The sequence below is a fragment of the Manis pentadactyla genome, chromosome 18 (genome assembly GCF_030020395.1).
Source record: "Manis pentadactyla isolate mManPen7 chromosome 18, mManPen7.hap1, whole genome shotgun sequence".
Classification (NCBI taxonomy): Eukaryota; Metazoa; Chordata; class Mammalia; order Pholidota; family Manidae; genus Manis; species Manis pentadactyla.
The window spans coordinates 27,622,933-27,637,647 of record NC_080036.1 but is presented as its reverse complement, the minus strand read 5'-3'; positions in this window follow the sequence as shown (position 1 = coordinate 27,637,647).

Here is a 14,715-nt window from a genome sequence, read left to right as displayed (position 1 = left end):
AGCCACCAGTCCAGCTCTGTTCTGGGCAAAACCACTAACATCCTCATTCTCACACGGAATTGTATGCGTGTTGTGTGTGCCAACTTGGGCCACTATAACAAATTACTGTAGACTGGGTGGCTTAAGCAACACTTATTTATCATAGTTCTGCAGTCTGGGAAGCCCGAGATAAAAGTGCTGGCCAATTCTGTCAGGTGAGAGCCCTTTTCCAGGTTGCAGACAGCCAACTTCTCCTTGCAAAGTTACAAGGTGGGAAGAAATCCAGAGACGCCCTCCTGCAGTTCTCACTGGGGGGCCGTAGCGCCCTTAGAACCTGGAGAGAGTGTCACCTGCTGGTGGCGAAAGCAATAAGAAAGGAGATGATGCGCTTATGGGCTCAATGGCTATAGACACAGCCGGCCCCCACAGAAGTCCCAACATATGGCTGCTGGGACAATGACACCTGCAGGGACGGCCCCACTGCACACCTGTCACTTCCTGCTTCAGCTACGTCTCCTGGAAACCTCCTTGTACCTTTCTCCCAAATCCGTTGTTACAGACTCCACCCCTCTCCTCAGTGCCCCGAGCCATTCGCCCCCTCACCTCTGCCTCTTCGTTTTCAGAGGAAAGAGAGGCAGGCAGCAACCATCGCATGCTCTCCTTGAGCAAAATTTTCAGACCCATGGCTTCTGCTTCTGTCCCTATGCTAGAACACTTGGTAGTAAGCAACATGTTAAAGAACACAAAATAATGGTGTATGAGCTGAAGGTACCACATGAGGGAAGACGGTGCAGGGAGAAAGGGGAAATCCCGGGTCCTTAGCCTAGGAGTGTGGGCAGGTTGGCACACCACCCTAGTGGAGGAAGTCTTGGACTTCTCACCCACAGACCTGGGTTAAGAATAGTGCCTACTTCATAGGACTGTTAGGAGGTTCAGACAGTTACAAAGCTAGAGCGGGTACCCAGGGCACGTCGTCATCGTTTATATAACAGTCCCTGCTGTTTGCAAGGGTAGAAGCAACGGAGAGGAGTGAGGTTAGATGAAAAGTGGTAATTTGGATCCAGGTCTTGAAACATATGAGAGTAATGGACTGGTGGGTCTATTTGCAAGGGTATTCCTAACCCAGGTCCCGGGGCTGAGGGCCCGGAGCAGCCGGCTCCTCCCAAGGCTGCTCCTCTCCCCCTGGTCATCTGCATAACCTTGGGAGCACCTGACGGGGGTTCGGCCGTGGCTGGCACTGGCCACGAAGCCCTACGTGCACTCCCAGGCCTTCCCGAGGTAGTCTGTCCTGAAGTGGGGGGAGGTGCTGGTGCACAGGAATGACAAACAGCCTAGAGCCAAGGAAGGAAAAGGTCACCTGAGCCGAAACCTCGGGGAGGAGACGCAGTTACCAGGGGAATGAGCACCGGTCCTCCAGGAGGACACCGAGCCTGTTCTTAGAACTGTCCACTTGTCGTGTTTTGAACTAAACACGAATACTAATTGTCTGTGATTACAGGCTCGAAACACAGACCCACGGACTAATTCAGAGGCGGCTGGAGCCAGTTTATACAGGCTCATGAGAGCCAAGCATTGGATTTTCAGGGATGCTGCAAGCCAGTTGTTAAACACAGTCATTATTAAAAATTAAGTTACGTGAATGTACAATGACATAAATTATATTAAAAGGCTCAAACTCCTTCCTGTTAATTTTACCAGTACCCGTTCCCTTGAGGATATTTACATCTATTGTATCTGTGCGGTGGAAATACGACATAAAGTTGGTCAGGGATGTTAGGTTCATAGTTCGGCCATGGTGGAAGTATTTATATCAGGATATAATCGCACACACATACACACACAACCCTCCACAGAGCTGGCTGTTAGGAACATCTACCATCACCGGACAAACAGGAATTGTCAGGAACTGTGTCTTTAGCTGTTTCTCATGAGTTTCAGTTTTCCCCATCTGCCCCCAAAACAGGGCCAGAGTCCCACTCTAGTCTTTGGGTGTCCCCACTCGAATTTTGGAGTGAGCTGCCCCTTACATGCAAATCTCACTAGTCTATACCCACCCAGGGTGCGAATAATCGTGGCCATCACACTTGCCACAACCTCCCTCCGCTAAGTATTCATTTGACTTTCATAATGTCACCGTGAGATTGGTATTGAACTTTGACTCTACCCATTTTGCAGATGATAAAGTGAGCCACAGAAGAGTCAAGCAGCTCTCTCCCAAGCCAATCAGCCAAAACAGGTTAGAGCCTCTTATAACCTTTAGCTCCACAGATAAAGAATAATCTGAAAATCTGATAAGGGAAGGTGATAAGGCCCAACTGTCACTTGTCAAGCTGCCAACCTGGCTTTAATTTTCAACCACCACAGGGCATTCATTCTGATCTAGTTTTATTGTTCTTAGTCACAGCCAATAAAACTATGGACTCAAAAAAATATGGCTATCCCAGGTCTTTAGGAGACTTTAATGAGCAAATATGACTGTTCTAGAGTCTTTTTCTTTTAATTGAAGTATCACTGATATTCAGTTGTGTTGGATTCAAGTATAGAACATTGTGGTTCAACAGTTACCTATGTTATTAAATCCTCACCCCCACTAGTGTGGTTACTATCTGTCAACATAGGAAGATGTTACAGAATCATTGGCTATGTTCTCCATGCTGTACATTACTATCCCTGTGACCGACTTACATTATGATTGAGAATATTTTTGCCTCTTTAGGGTCTTGTTTCAGATTCACTCTTCTAGATCCACTATTTATCAATCAATTATTAATCAGGAGTTGAGATCCAGCTATGCTACCTGGGCACCTTCCATGACAGCTAAGGCCCAGAGTGCTTAAAATCACTTGTTGAAAGGTACACAGCTTGTAAGAGATGAGGACAGGCCACTAACCAGGCTCGTCTGTTTCCAGAGCCCCTGCTCCAGGGAGAGGCATGCCTATGAGGCAGCTATTAAAAAAAAAAACAGCTTGTAGAAGAATAGATGGCAGGAAAAAAAATGCACATAAAGTATTAAGTAAAAAATGGAGGTTAAAAAATAACTGTATTTTATCAATTCTTAGATACATATTATTTTTCACATTTGAACATATCTGAAATAGGGTGCATCAAAAAATCAATTCTGGGTGAATTACACATATTATAGGTATCAATGTGAAAGGTAAAGCTATAAAGCTTCTAGAAGATACAATAGGAAAGTATCTTAATAATCTTGGGGTTGGAAAAGCTTTATCAAGCAGGAAATGAAACATAACCAGAAAAGATCAATAAACTGGACTAAATTAAAATCAAGGACTTTTGTGCATCAGAAGATACCTTAAGAGCATGAGAAAGCAAGGCACCGAGTGGAAGGTAACTTCTGCAGTAAATGTACCCAAAAATGGGACCCATAGCAGAATCTCCCACAAATCACAAACAGGCGGACAGTGGCAAAACAAGCAAAAGACTTGAACAGGCACTTTACAAAAGAGAACAGTCACATGATCATCAGCGTATGAAAGGGAGCTGACTCTCACGCACCTCTCCAGGGAGATGCAATTTAAAACGCCAGGAGGTAGCACAGCACGCCCAGGAGAATGACGGAAACTGAAAAGAATTGACAATGCCAAGTGTTGGTGAAGACGTAGAGAAACCGAAACTCTCATACGCTGTTGGTAGAGTATTAATTATAATCACTTGGAAAGTTATTTGGCAGAGGCTGCTGAAGCTGGACGCTTACGTATGTAGCCTATGACCCGGTAAGTCATTCCTAAGTATCAGCCCATGGAATTTCATAGGTATGCGCAGCAGAAGACAAGAAGGTTCATTGACAATAGCCCCCCACCGATGCAATGAGATAAACGGCATCTGCAGACCCAGAAGTGGGCCCTCACCAGACATGGCACCTTGATCCTGGACTTCTCAGCCCCAGAACTGTGAGAAATAAATTTCTGTTGTTTAAGCCAAAACAAAACAAAACAAAACAATAGCCCCCAACTGGAAACAACCCAAATGTCCATCAATAGTAGAATAGACACATAAATTGGGGCAGATTCATAAAGTGGAATTGGAGAAAGCAACAGAATTAATAAATTATAGCTACAAGCAAAAACGTGGATGAATTTCACAAATGTAATGCTGAGAAGTAAGACACAACAGAGTACATAGTGTAGGACTCCATTTATATTTAAAAAATAGGCAAAACCAGTCCTTTTGGCAGAAGTTAAGAGAGTGGTTCCTTTGGAGAAGCTGGGAAAGTTAATGCCTAGGAGGTGGTTTGAAGAGGGATGGGGGTGCTGGTTATGGTGTATTTCCTGATCTGGCAGTGATGAGTGAACATTCATAAGCTGTATACTAATATTTGTGTGCTTTTTTGTATATGTATATGTATATATTATGTGTCAGTTAAAAAAAAGAGTGATAACAGAACCCAAGAATGGACTAATAGTTACCAAAGGGAAAGGGACTGCGGAGGATGGGTGGGAAGGGAGGGAGGGTAAGGGCAGGGAAAAAGAAAGAGGGCATTACGATTAGCATGTATAGTGCGTGGGGGGCATGGGGAGGGCTGTGCAACACAGAGAAGACAAGTAGTGATTTTACAGCATCTTACTACGCTGATGGACAGTGACTGTGAAGGGGTATGTGGGGGGGACTTGGTGAAGGGGGGAACCTAGAAAACATAATGTTCTTTCTGTAAGTGTAGATTAATGATACCAAAAAAAAAAAAGAGTGATAAAACTGAACAATTTGAAACAGAGAAAGTTAATTACTCACAGACATGTTGAAAGACCTGTTGAATGCTGCCCTTCAGTTGTTAGGAAACAGAACCCAGGAGGTAGGAGCCGAATGTAAGACACAATGCTGAGCTAAGAAACTGACCAACATGTTGATAAATCTATTTGAAAACAGTGCAGGGGCTCAGAAAACCCAGTGGAGCTGGAATACAAAATAGAATAAAACATGGAAGATAGGAGAGGAGAAGCTGGAAAGAAATCATTGAAATGTCTCATATTTCTAAGAAGGATAAGGAAAATGATGAGTTTTAAACTTTATGAAGTCAAGAATTTAATCCCCAAACCAATAGAAGTAGAATATGTAATTTCTAAACTAGTAAAGGAGGTGGGAGAGAATTAAAAAAATCTTGAGTCCATTTCCAATGGAAAACTAGGAAGGATATTTAAAAAGGGATAGGAAATGCTTGACAAATAGAAAATGCAAAATAAAGTGACAAAAATATATAAAAAATTTTCAGTAATCCCTATAACTGTGAACAATAAATGTGTCTCTTAAAAGTCACGGGCTTTTAAAATATGTTACAAAAACAAAATGTAGCTATACGTGAATATATGTAAAACTTGGTGACAGAAAAGAGGGACATAAAAGGCATGAAAAAAAATGTATCAGGCAAATACCCACCGAAATAAAGTTGGTGTTGCAATACAAAGCAAAAAGCGGTATCAGGTATAAGGATGATTGTTATTTTATGATAAAAGGAATAATGCACTGGAAAATTTTAAGACAGGAACCTACACTTAACATATAAACACATAGTTTCAAAATATATACAGCGCAAGTGGATGGCAGTAGAAAGAAAAATGAACACATCCACAACCACATTGGGAGATCTGAATGCCGCTCTCAGAAACTAATAGCTCAAGCTTACAAAAATGTGCAAAAATATAGTTTTGAAGAATGCAATTTGACAAACATGCTGTAAAGGGGCAGGCACAGAACTCTCTCTTATAATTTTAGGAACCTGTATTTTTTGTTTTCAAGAACACGTGGAACTTACAAATGGGACCACATATGGGACCACAGAGGAAGTCAGTAGGTAACAAAGAAGACATAGCATTAGACGGAGCCCAATAAAATATACCACCACTCTCAAGAAGAGAGAGCCCAGACCTAGGGAGGTAAAACTAAAATACGACAAACTGATACTAGGGGCTTCCCTAATGACATGCAATGGGAATGACCCAGTCCGTGTGCAATTCCTGTTGGAAATGGTTAACTTGAGTCTTATGACAAGGAAGCCGTCAAACAAAAGAAACAGTGCAATTGTTAAGACATCCTACAAAACAATTGCCCTGGATTCTTCAAAAGCTGCAAGGTTATCAACACCTCTCACCATTCACCCACAGAACAGTGGCGCTTTAGAGCCAAGGACACTAATGAGACCGGACGACCAGCTGTGGCGTGAGGTCCTTGATGAGATTCTGGACCCGGACCCCCACCCCAGACTTAAAGGAAGTATTGGGACACCTTGGGACAATTTAATATGGACTATATATTATCTAGTATTATTGAATAAATGTTAAATTTTTCTCGTGTAATAATGTGGCCCCCATTTTTAGTGAGCTGCTAGTACCTTCCTTTAGGGTTTTTCTCAGATTTCATGGTCTTAGGAACCCTTTATACTGAGAAGTTGTTGAGGATTCCATAGAGTGTTTGTTTATATATGTCATACAAAACCATATTTACTAATTAAAAGTTAAAACAGAAAGTAACAAAAGGCTTATTTATTCATTTAAAAATAACTACATTTTCCAAAATGAAAAACTTAGAAGAGTTACTTTGTTTACATTTTTGCGAATCTTTCTACATCTGACTTAAAGGAAAGGGGGAATTTCCTTTCTGCTTCTGTGATCAGTCTGTTGTTTTGGTTGAGGTATTTGAAGAAAATCCAGCCCCACACAGACATGTTGTTGCAAAAGAAGAGGGAGGAGTATTTTAATAGCTTTTTCAGATCCTGAGGATATCCTCTTTTTTGCCCATTATAAAAGACTATTGCGTTTTTAAAGATCAACAATACCAAAAGCATAAAGTGAAGAAAATCGTTTTTGCATAAGCAAGATTTCACAAAGGCTGTTCACCGCTATTTTCTCCCACAGGGGTTGAGCACGAAATCAAAAAGAATAAGAGACAGAGAAAGACAAATACCACATGATTTCACTTATAGGTGGAATCTTAAAACAAAACAAACAAAACAGAAATAGACTCATAGACACAGAGAACCAACCAGTGGTTACCAGAGAGGAAGGGGGCCGGGATGGGTAAAACAGGTGCCAGAGGAAAAATTAGTGAGAATGTTTGATACCTTGATCTGGCTGATGGCTATATGAATGTGCACACATGTCAAAATGCATCGAGCCGTGCACAAAAATATGTGCATTTTATTGGATGTACCTCAATTACAAAAAAAAGAAAGAAGAATAAGAGCTGAGGAAAAGTAGCACACGGATGAGAGGAGCCAGCATACAGTCTGTGGAATCAGGTTTCACTACAACGGGAAGGGGACCAGACAAGGGTGGCCCTCTTTTTATTTATTTTTTAATTTAGGCAGTTACTTTTTTTTTGAACAATAAACTGGCAAGTGGCATAAGGAACTGAGCACGTGCCCCTAACATGAAAGCTCTTCCCCCTCACTGCTCCACACTCCGAAGGATAATTTTGGGACAAAAAAGTGTCCTCTCTCTAGTTATGTTATCTATTATTGCACCTTTCCGGTTTGTTTTCCCACATCAAGCAATTCTCCAGTTCTCAGCAGGACTGAATGTCTTACAGTTTAACTCATTTCTGAGCCCTTTTACCTGGAGGTAGTATCAGACCCCATGGTTAAGGGCTCAGTCCCAAGAGACTGACGCCAGTTGCAAATCCAGGACCCTCATTCTTCTAACCCACCAGCTATAAATTGGGGATTCCCAGGACTCCCTCCTTGAGTCCCATAATTTGCTAGGACAGCTCATAAAACTCAAGGAAACAGTAATGTACATTTACCAACTTATTATAAAGGATACAGATGAACAACCAGATGAAGAGGTACAGAGAGGGAGGTCTGGGGATCCTGAGCGCAGGACCTGCTGTCCCTGGGGCACTGCGATGCTCCACAGGGCCTGCTTATAAACAGCAGCGGATACTCCCACCACTCAGAGACCCCAGGAGTTTCAGGAGCTCTGCTCCAGAACTGGGGACCAAGACCAAATGTACTTCCACACCACACCCTTCTTCTAAGGCAGGCATGCTATTGGCTGATCCCTGGCTTAGAGTGTACGAATCTTGTCCAGATAGAGCATCTAACCAGTGCTCTTTCAGGAGAAAAGTCTCCCATTTCGGTTAAAGTTGTATGCATGTCTGAACCACTGATTTTGGTTGAGTTAGAGAAAATGATTGTGCTTTGTTTACATTTCCAAAGTTGTTTCCATGTAAAGATCAGCTTTATAGCTTCTTTCATTAAAAAAATTCTGATCAAATAATCTTGTGAAGGACAGACAGCTTCAAGTCGACAATATACAGGCAAAGAGAAAATGGCTGATTTTCTGCTCAGTTACCATGTTTACGACCTTTACAAAGGGTGTGTGAGCTCCCAGGGCGCACAGTGAGGCTGTCTGTGCTGGAAATTTTATCTGCAGTCCTCAAGCATGAAAATGGTCATTTGGCTGGTTATATGCATGCAGTCCACACTGGTTATCCAATCACCACACGACTGTAACATGGTTCTTTTTATCCAATGCTGAGCAGTGGTAAATTCCTGCGGGGAGAGTAATCAGGTCTCCTTTCTCCATGAAAATCAGACCCACTAGTCCTCTTTATTTCTTACACCAAAGTACCCATTGCCACCTACTGTAGCAAATCTTCCATCCAAGTGTAAATGCTCCTCACAAAGTGTCTGAATCTTTTCCTCAGAATTTGGCAGTTTGTGTTTGCATATGGTCATTCTGTCCATCCAGGAGTAGTTTCTGGGTTTTTGGATCTTTTCTAATTCTGGATCATTCTCATATTTGTCAGCTTCCATAAAAGGACTCTGAGCCGACCAACTGCTTTAGGGAAACTCTACCACTGGGGTTTAGGCTGTGGGGCCACCTTGGGTCACCCTGGGGCTTGTCCATGTATCAGGCCTGCACCATGGCCTGAGCCCCTGGGGGTGCCTCTGGGTGTGGTGGGCATTGCAATACCAGGTGTACCCCAACCTGTGTGGGCCCATCTGGACCCTGGTGGCCTTGTTTTCTGGGCATCTGGACACCTCTAACTGTTACCTCCCCACCTGTTTCCCGGTGGAGGAGATTGAATGAGGCCCTCTTCAGACTATTCTTTAACTCTAACAAAATGTGCAAGTGATGGTTTCTCAAAGGTGAACTGCAGTGTGGAATGGAAGCAACTTCAATGTGCCTTTCCTACTGTCACATTCAACTCCACTCCTGCATAGAGCTTTGACCCATGCATAACTTTCTAACATCACACATAGGCCATTTGGAAAACATTGGATCCCTGAGTTATGCAGATCTTCCAAAAATTGACACATTGCATTATACATTATGAAAAAAATCACATTAGGTAATACCATCAACCTCATCAGAAACAGCTTTAAGAACTGAGACACTCTCAAGCACAAGTTTTCCAAATATACAATATTCCAAGTATATACAAGTTTTCCAAAATTTTAGTTTTCCCTTGAAAGCTCCAATTTTATCATTGGCAATAAATGCAGTCAGTTATTTCCTTGAATTGACTGGCTTATTTCATTCATTTTGGAGAAAATATCTGCCAAATATTCAGGCCTGAATAACTACGGTGTAAGTCCAGGGAGAGGAAATCTCAGGGCAAAATACCTTTAAAACGGAGATCAAAGGGAGAAATAAAGTTTAAAACCCGTTTTTTGCTTACAAACTGCAGTCAGGGGCTGTCTCTCTTTCCTCTACTCTGGCAGAAGCAAACCCAGCCCTCCCCCTCACCTCTCAGGTGTTGCCCAGGTAATTAATTACCCACTGATATGGAGATGCACCATTCTCCACCCTTGAGGAACGCCTGTTGATAATGCATATGCACTAAAGCCAGGCCAGATATTCTGAAATATTACAATTTTACCCACACTATGGTTTCTCCATCAGTTATTTTTACAGTTAAAATGGTGATGTGTGAAAAGAGCAGCTGCTTTGGCTCACAAGTCAGACAAACTTTACTGCTTTTCCAGGAGACAACCATCTCCTGTGGATCTGCAGCATGAGTGCTTTATATATACTTTCCATTTTGATTATGTAGGAAATTAGAAAGATTAAGACTTAAGATTTAATAAAACGATCCCTGGTGACTGCCTTATTCAGGATCCCTACTGACAGACTTTTTTTTAAAGACAGAGAGGGCATGCTTGGTGAGCAGTAAAGTCACCCCTGTAGTTTGGTGCCTCTGGGATGGTTCACGGTAAGGTGCGAGCAGCTTTCAGCACCTCTGCTTTTGCACCACTTGTGCTAATGCCACCACACTGAGAAAGGCCAGCGGCTTCTTAGTATTATCATGGAACTAGTTTGGACCTGGTGGACACCTCCTAGCCTCCTCCAGGGTCTGCTGACCTCACTTTGAAAACCGTTGCTCTAGGTCAGATGGCAACATTGTGTCCTCATCCCCACCTCACTTGGTATATTACATTGTCTTTCATCCTCTTATGTCTGTCCCCAGGAGCAGTCCAGTGGCCTCCACAGGAGCAGCTGGGGTGCAGCGGCCCAGGGTCCCTTGCAGCCTGGGCACGCCAGGGGCCCTCAACCCCTGTGGGTAAAATTGTAATATTTCCAGAATCTCTCCCCTGGCCTTAGTGCATCTCCATATCAATAGGTGTTTACAAGGGGTGAAGAGAAGTAGGTCATCTCCATATCAATAGGTGATTAGAGGGGGAGCGGGGCATATCTGGATGGGAGAGGTTGAGTCGGGTCCCTTTTTGCAGCCGGGTGGGGAGAGACAGACACGGGCTGGTGGGCAAGCGGAAGCGGATAACAGCTTGTAAGCAATAAACAGGTTTCCTCCACTTTATTTCTCCCTTTGACTGATTTTGGTTTCAAAGGTATTTTGCCCTGGGCTAGGAAAATAGCCGCCCTACCTCCAGTTACACCCCCTTACCTCACTTCGCCTCTCTCCCAGCCCCTTTAACCCTTCCCTTCCCCCAGGATGGAAAGAATGCTAACTGAAAAGCCTCAGTTTGAAGGAAGCTGCCAGAGAGCTGTGCTGGGACATGGGACACTCTGTATAGCATATATTACTGTGGCGATTTGTTTTAAGAATTAAAAAGACATAAATATTATTCTTTTTCTGGTTACAAATGTAATAGATGCTTATTAGGTAATATTCAGACTCTGCAGAAATGTATAAAGTAAAAATTGAGAGTCTGTCATAATCTCACTCTTTGGTTTATGTACCTTCAATTTTGTGTGTGCATATATATGTATTTATAGTTACCTATAAATACATAAAGATATATAGTTAATAAATAAAAGGATGGGCTATTTCTTTTAAACTTTGTTTTCACTTACCATATCACAATATATTTTTCTATCAGGAAATATAAATCTACCTCATTCTCAATACAACTTACAATGGACATTTAGGTCATTCCTCATTTTTCCCTATTACAAAAAGAATGTGGCTGTGAATACCTTGCCCTTATGTCTCTGCACAATTTGGTGAGTATTTCTATGGTGACAATCCCTCAACGTAGAATTGCTGGATGAAAAGGTATGTGCACTTTATAATAGGATGGCAGGCTAATAAATTGCCCTCCAAGGAGATTGTCCTAACCAACAGGCCCTCCAGCCAGAGCCACTGTATTTTCAAATGGCCTGTTTGCACATCCATCTCCCTGACACCCCTAGTGAACTGAAGTCCTCTCAGGAGTGGAATGTGTCCTCTTATCCATCCCTGGGTCACACCTGTCATGTCAGAGCGTTATCAGGAAATCCAATCTGGGGAGGTCTCCCTGCTACCTAGGTGACACCTCAGCCCCTGGAGAGGGTTCTTGACTCTGGTTGAGAAAGAATTCAAGAGCAGGTCTAGAGAGCAGCCCTGTGAGCTGGGTCTCCTATAAGGGATTGTAAGTCCAGGGGGGAGGAAATCCCGGGGCAAAATACCTCTAAAACCGAAATCAGTCAAAGGGAGAAATAAAGTTTAAAACCTGTTTTTTGCTTACAAACTGCAGTCCGGGGCTGTCTCTCTTTCCTCTACTCAGGCAGAAGCAAACCAGCCCTCCCCCTCACCTCTCAGTTTCGTAAGCCCTGAGTTGCCCAGGTAATTACCCACTGATATGGAGATGAACTACTGCTCTCCACCCCTGAGGAATGCCTGTTGATATGCAGTTTTACTAAAGCCAGGGGAGATATTCTGGAAATATTAGTTTTACCCACAGGGTACAGATGGAGTCCCCTTGGAATCTTCATGAATGCAGGGGTGTGTAATTTGCTTAATGGGCTGGGTTGTGAATGCCTAGTGAGGGAAAGAAAAGGTCTCCTCTTAAGAGGAAATTGACTTAGTAGGCAGACCATTAAGAGTTTATTTTGGTATGTTCAGGTCTGCAAGCATCGTGTTGTTTTGTACCTGTTATTTGGAACCTTGAACATCCTGCCACTTTGTACTTTGTAAACATCCCGTTATCCCATACCTTCTGATTTAAACCGTGAGTCCCTCTGTCCCTTCTAGCCTGCCTCAACAGGAGCTCAGTAGATGGTATGGAGTAGATGTGAATGAACAGGGAATATTAACACCACCACTGTTAAAAGTGAGACAATAGGCTCAAAATGGAGTCACTTGGGATAAGCCCCAAGTAAGAAAACTAAGACTTACTACCTAACCTAATGCAGTCTCGGCCTCTCCTAGGAATAGGACCTGTAACAGTCAATCTGGAATTACCTAGTCAGTATGAGTGAAGTAATCTGCCCTCTAACCCCCTTTCATTCCTCATAGGAAGCTGAACCTTGCCTGAAATTTTTTTTCTAGAAACTTCCTTTTCCCTCCTGCTTCTGCCTATAAAAGCTTTTCATTTTGTACAGCTCTTCGTAGCTCCTTTCTACCCACTGATGAGATGCTGCCCAATTCATGAATTGTTGAATAATGCCTATTCATATTGTTAATAAGAACTTTAAATTTTACTCAACTGAATTAAAAAAAAAAGCAGGTTTCTTCTATCCATCAGTGCCAGTCACCATGCTAAACATTTTACCTGCATGAATTTATTTAATCCAAATAACTACTATGAGTAAGTACTGCTATTATTCCCATTTGCAGATGAAGAAACTGAGGCTCAGAGAGAAGTTAAGTGACTTGCCCGGGCAACGAGACAATTATAACAAATGACTTGGGCAAACAGGGAGAAACCTTTATGTTCTGGGAATCTGCTGCCAACAGGGTAATAAGGCTGCCCTCTGGTTCTTTTTAATGCCTTTAAATAATTTCCTCTTGCTCCAGCTTCGGAGCTCTCCTTTTATTAGGAATTTTTGGATTAATTTAAGCAACCTGAGAGAAAATTACATAAAATGAAATAGTATTTTAAAACCTTCCGAGTTTGTTTCTGGACCTCCCCTGTTATTGTCCATAGATTTATTTTATGAAGTCAAAGTCAGAGTAGTGTATGTTCTCCTTCTTAAGAAGAGGGCATGGGGGGGGGTTGTTGTTTACCTGGCATGATGACTCAGGTGCAAGTGAGTGTTGTGTCACCCCCTTCCCTCCTCCCACCCGGTGTGGGCTTGAGAAGCGAGTTTGGATTTGGCCACCAAGAATGAGCTGGCTCTGGCCACTGGAAGAGGAAAGACTCTACTTGATGGAAGGAAGGGCCAGTGCAAAAGCTCAGTCAGGGGCTATTCAGGGGAATGGCTAAATTTCGGGTTCTTGGGGACAGTAAATAGTAGAAGAGAAAGGGTGGTGAGGGAAGGTAAAGGCCACGAATGCTCTAAGCTATTCAGATGTTATTGCATCGGGCAGCTGGTCACCACGCACAGAGTTGAGCTGTGGGTAATTGCTTCGGGCTGCCCTTCAGGGTGAAGGTGCTGGATCAGGGCTAAGGCAGATGGAGACAGAGCAGATGCTGGCAGGGAAATCAGTTTAGAGATGACCATAAATAGCTCTGCTAGCCAATGCCTCCCTCCAACCCGCTCCTCCTATTTTCTGACTGCTCATAATGCTAGCACCACTTTTCCAGCCCCAGGGATGGAAGTCTCAGTTGCTCTGACTCCTCTCCTACCCCAAGTGCAGCCAGTGGCAATTGCTGCCTGTTCCATTGCTGCCGCCTCTCTGGAGTCCTGCCCTTCTTGAGGGTGGCGCAAGCACCTTGTGTCAGGCCTGCCTCTGGTTGAGGGACCCTGGCCTCATTTCCCCATGCCCACTCCCCTAATCTCCAACATCCCACCCCCTCATTGCCATTGCCAGATATTTCCCGCACTTACAAACACCACAGAAGCAATGGCCTGGAGTGTCTGCTTGGAGGAAGTGCAAATCTATCAGCTCTCCCAGACTGCCTGTCCAGCCTCCTCCCAGATCTTCTGTCTCCGTACAAGCCAGCTTGGTGGTGTTCCTGCCCTCAATTTACCAGAGTCTCCCCATCAGAGACTGTTTTCTCGTTGACAGATGTCTCCTGTGTAGTCTAAATTCTTTCTGGGCCCCTTTCCTCTGTGAGTGATTTGTGATCGCATTGCTGTGTCCAGGCCTTGGCAGGCAGGGGCTGAGCGCCGTGCATCTGTGCGCCTCCACAGGGAACTTGCATATGGCCTACATCCATAACTACTTGGGCTCTGGTTTAAATGGGCAAGAGTGGGGGTTTCCAGTTTGCTAACCCCAGACCCGAGGACCTAAGCACTTCTCCTTTAAACACCATCTTTCTCTGAGTGGCTTTCCTGACCGGTAGTTACCACCACCAGGAATTCTGAACAAATGCAGTAAATAAGGGTTTCTCCTTTTTTCTCTTCAGAAGAGCAATAGGACTGTAAGATGGGTATGTGGGTATGAACTGGAGTT